The following is a 5,409-nucleotide window of genomic DNA, read 5'->3' on the forward strand; positions in this document are numbered from 1 at the left end:
CCCCCGGCCCCGCCCACAGGCCTGCCCCAGCCCCGGCCCCGGACAGATCCGGCCCTGCCCGCCTGCCCCCCGCCACCAGCCCGACCCAGGCCAACGACCAGGCCCCACCTACTTGCAGGCCCGGGCAGGCCCCGCCCCGCGACCCGGGTAACCTCTTTCAGCTCACTGACCCGTGGAGGGACCTGCTTCAACCCCCGGGCCCTTTGGACGCGCCCCGGAGGCTCTGCGGCTACCGGGACGAGGCAGAATGTAGGGGAATCCGTGGGCGTGGGGGCGGGAGGCTGGGACGCGCAGGTGCTGGGGGCTTGAGGCGCCCGGGAGCCAAGGGGAAGAGTCCGCCCCCGGGCTGTCCTTGGGGTCATCCAGGCCAGCGCGGCCGCCCCTCCTGCTGGGTGCCGAAGAGACCTGAAGTAACCGCCCGAAGGCACAGCCGAGCCGGAGAGGAGGCGCTCCCGGACTCCCTGCGCAACGCTCCCTCCCCTTGGCCAAACCTCCAGGCTGGTTTCCAAGATCTTGAGAGACTCAGAGCAGCAATGGGCGGGCGGGGCTGGGGCTCATCCCAGGACCCTGAGATCATGACCTGAGTGGAAGGCAGATGCTTAGCCCATTGAGCCACCCAGGTGTCCCAATACTCTAGATTTTAATGGACAAATCAAGTGACAGTCCTCAGCTAGGAGCGGCAAAGATTTTGGTCACCAGCTTCTCGGGAGCCACAAAGAGAGAGAATGGGAGCTCTCACTCTGAGGGGCACACATGAGAAGACCCTAGCTCTTCTGGCCATTCACGTGCAAGTTGTCGCCACCCCAGTGACCTCCTCTGTCCAAAGACAGGGCCACGGAGCAAGGCCTGCGTCCCTTGGAGCCAGGAGCAGCACTGAGGAGAGGGCTCGGCATCCTAACACTGCCTGGGGTGTTCCTCCCGTCCCCACACCCTCCTGGGATGTGCTGCTCATTCATGTTAGCCAGTAAGCGTCTTTATGCTTTTATGAGCCAAGCACCATGCAGGGTGGGTAGGATAGGATATCCATAGCTGACGTTTACGGAGTGCTTACCATGTGCTCTGCTCTCTTCCACATGTGCATTAACTGATTTAATCCTCACCCAAACCCTACAAATCAGGATGACTGCCATCCCCATTTTACAAATGAGCCAACTGAAGGAAAAGAGGTTGTTACTTCCAGGTGCTCCTACAGCTGGTCAGTGACAGTCAGGATCTGAACGTGGGTCACTGGGCTCCAGAATCCTTCACTGTCCCGTACTGACAACACAGTGACAAACAAGCTGGACAACATCCCCATGTCACAGAACTTACCTTCTGGCTCTGGAGATGTGGAGCAGAAAACAGGTGGGGGCAGGGCTCAGGTGTGGGCTGGACCAGCGACTGACTTCTCACCAACAGAATCCGGCACAGGTGCCCTCCTGGGAGTAACTCACAAAATAATGTGATTTCCACCTGTTCGCACCTTCTCTCCGGCCCTCTCATTGGATCTCTTAGGAGGCCAGCTTCAATGCGGCCCCGTGGCCATGTCCCCATAGCAGGGGGTGCAGGGGGGCCCGCTTGCCAATCTCCAGTGAGGATCTGAAGCCTTAGTCCAACAGCCTGTGAGAAGTGACTCCTGCTAACACCCCCCCCCCGAGTAAACTTGGACATGAATTCAGTCCAGGTGAACGCTGACATGAGATCACAGCCCCAGTCAGCGTCTGGATGGCAGCCGTGGGAGGGGCCGGAGCCAGAGGACCCAGGCAGCCAGGCCCAGAGTCCTGGTTGTTTTAAGCCACTAAGTTTTGGGGGTTTGTTATACAGAACTAGGTAACCAATACAGTCACCACATTGGGAATCACCCAAATGTCCATCAAAAGCAGAATGGACACATAAGCTGGAGATCAGTAACAATCACACGGCGGAGGGTTCGGCAGCATCGAAAGGAATGAGCTACAACTGTATCCAACAACATGGATAAAACGTGGAGCAAAAAATAGATACATCTATATATATCACTACCCAAGAGAATAGATGAATATTATTTCATTTATATGCGATGCAAAATAGACCACATGCTGTCGAGTTGCATGCAAAGAGCTGACAGGGTGCTTTACAAGGCCAAGCCGGCATCACAGTGGAAGTCGGGGGGGCCGGAGGGAGGCAGCCACGCTGGGAAGGGCCCCCACCAGTCTCAGAGGCCGGGGCCTCATTCTGCATCCTGACCTGGCTGCGGGTCCCACGGGGTTTGCGTTATGCTTGCTCATCACAGCGTGCTGCTGTGTTTTATGCGTGTGCTCGGTATTTCTCATTACAGAGTTATAAAAGGAAGAGTCACAGTAAGTGGACAGGAAAGTAGGAAAACCGAGAAAGAGGATCTAGGAAGGTCATCATCGTGTGGATCCCAAGAAGGTGGGCGGGAAATTAAATTCCACGAAGAGCAAAGTGTCCCACTGGATGTGGCCTGCTGCAGGTGCGCTGTGCTGGCGGATCTCCGACGGGCCCTAAGATGTCCACGCCCAGGGCACCCTCCCTTGTGTGTGGGAGGCTGGCGATGCCCCCGGGGGTCATCTGTCCCTTGACCAGGTCAACACTCCATCTAGCAGACAGTGCAGATGTTCACCCGCGGGCCTTGAAGAAGCAAACCACCACGTTGTGAGCCGCCTCATGGAGGGGCCACGGGGCCAGGACCTGAGGATGGCCCCTAGAGCACGAGTGGTCCCACCAGTCAGCAAGAACGCAGGGGCTTCCACACTAGGATGGAGAGACTGAGCCTGCCAACAGCTCCAAGCTCCGGAAATGGACACAACCCGGCGGACACCATGGTTTCAGGTTTGTGAGGCCTGGAGCAGGGAGCCCAGGGACACGCCTGGATTTCTGACCCGTGGAAGCCGTGGGACAGCATGCGGGGGCTGTTTTCAGTCAGCAGGTGGGCAATCGTTACACAGCCTTATCTGCACCTTTCTGTCCCTGGCCTGGCTCTGGGTACCACTCGCAGCGTAGCGAGTGCTCTGCCCCCGCTGGTGGGAAGAGCAAGCGGAAGCTGGTGGAAAGCCCTATGGCCTCACTGCGCCCTCGGCCGCCACGCTTGGGGACCGCCGTAGGGCGCAGACTTTCTCTGCGGCAGCCCGCGAGGGCCTCTGGGCTTCGGCAGAGCCACTGCCATGCCACATAATCCCCAAGTCCTGGAAGACGCTACGGGGGGCTGGGGTTGTCCCCTGTCGAGGGGACGCACAGGGAGGGCAGCTGGGACGGCCCATCTGCTGCGGGACTCAGACGTCTGAGGAGTAAAGCGTGTCTAGCAGACCCCGGGGTGAGGTTATTCTTGGCTCTCCAGGACCGGCATTACCGGAGAGCTCAGGAACGCATGAAGCCTGTGCCTTCCTCGGTTTAGCCCTGAACTTCAAAGGAGCCTCTGGCCGGAGCTCCCGCTTAGGAGAGGAAGTTGCCCTATGCGAGTGGACATTGCCTACTGCCTGTCCATCTGTGCCGGACCACGGCCTCTGGGGCTTCGGGAACACCCCCGCTGGATCTGCAGTGCCCTTCCTCCCCTCCTCCTTCCCCTTTTCTTCACCGCCTTCCTCTTTTTGCCAAAGCAGAGTTTTTTATTTCCAGGAGCCTGTGCGGCTAGCGTCTCTCCTCTCCACCAGAGGCCCAGACGCGGGCTTTAGACCCAGGGACCTCTGGTCCCGGGGAGACGTGTTTGCTCCGTCCTGGGCCCCTGTTTCCTTGCCTGCCCCCTCCCGCCCCCAAGTCCCCATCACAGTGGACACCTTCCCCCCCCATGGTGGGGGGGGCTAGTGAGCGCCCAGCAGGGGGCCTGAACGGGTGGCCCTGTGACCTGTACCCACACACTGCAGTTTCAGGCTAGGCTGCCAGGCTGGGGGGGGGAGGGTGCTGGGTTGTGCAAGCTTCTGACCTCCCGGCTCCTGGGGCAAGACGGGTGTGTCCAGGGGAGACGCTTTCCTGGCAGCTCCAGTCCTGAGAACAGTGGGAAGGTGACCTGTTCCTTTTTCTCTTCCTCTTCTGGGCGATGGGGGGGGGCGGGTAGAGATGGACCCCGAGTCCTTGCTTCACCCACACTCGATTCTCTTCACCACACGCAGGCTGGAGAACATCCTTCAGTGGCACTCAGCGGTGAACGGTGTTTCTGTTGACTTCCTTTGTCCCAGAAGAGGCAGGTGCTAGCGATTCGGCCTCCAGGCCATGCTTTGCGACCAGCAGAGCACCTGGATCAGGTCAGACCCAGAGCTGCCAGCCGCCTGCCGGGTCAAGCTTCCCGCACCAGGCAAGGCAGCGCCAGCTTCCTCCCACAGCCACTGAGGCTCCTGCACACAGAGAGGGTCGTCCTGTTTCCTGATGGCCAGGTCCCCGTCGTCGTCCCCATCAGCGCTGCCCTGGGCCAGGCCCTCCTCTCTTCTATTCCCTCCTTGACAGGCGTTCACCGAGTCTCTACTCGGCAGCGCTGCGGGCTCCAGGCCTGCCAGCCCCATGAGCGAAGCCCAGCTCTGTGACCAAGATGGATTTCTGTCTAAGCCTCAGCTCCTTAGCTGTGAAGTGGCAGGGTGGTAATAGCCATGTTACCAGGCTGTTGTCAGGATTAAAACAGCATGTGGCCTGAAACCGCGCAGCCTGGCGGGTGGTGGGACCACGTGGCTGTTGTCATGGTGACGCGGGAGTAGAGGAGCCCCACCTGTCACAGGACCACGATGCCCACGCACACAGGCCACAGGACGCATGCCACAGATGCGGCACAAGAGAGCATAGGGCATGTGGGTTCACAGGCTGCCCTGGGGGCACAGCTGGGCTGGTTCTCCATCAGCCAGGTCCTGCCGTGGTCAGGCTTGTCACCGCCACTGCCACCAGAGGCTGACCCCGCCCAGGTCACTCTGCTGGGCTGGTCAGATACTCAGGAGCTCCACTATTTAAAGTCTTCCAATGGCTTCTCCTTGTCCCTGTCCCCCTGGTAGCCTCCAAACTCGGCTCCTGTCCTCCTGCCCCTCCTGCTGTTCTCCTGTCCTTCTTCCCAGCCTTTCTGCCTCCGTTTCCCACCGCCTGCTGCTCACCTGGAGGACTCCGTCCTGCCTGCCTCCCACACTGCCTGGTCAGTGTGCACTCATTCCCGCACACACCCATCACTGTGGACAGTTAGCTGTGTGTCCGCTGTGCACTTGCTTAGCACAGGAGTGCCCCACTCCATCCAAGCCCCTCGCCGTGGTCAGCCCGTGGCTGCCGTGAATACACAACTAGGTGTAGGGGTCTCTGTGCGGCCAGACCCTCCCGAGCCCCGTCCGGGCCTCTCGCCTCCAGCCACGGGCAAACCCCCAGCCTGCTGTCTTCACGTCCCTCCTCTTCGATAAGTGTCCATGGCTCGTTGCATCTGAAATTGCTCTTATTTCATTTAAAATGATTGTTTTCACTTCAAAAGTG

Source organism: Ailuropoda melanoleuca, chromosome 8, assembly GCF_002007445.2.
Source record: "Ailuropoda melanoleuca isolate Jingjing chromosome 8, ASM200744v2, whole genome shotgun sequence".
Classification (NCBI taxonomy): Eukaryota; Metazoa; Chordata; class Mammalia; order Carnivora; family Ursidae; genus Ailuropoda; species Ailuropoda melanoleuca.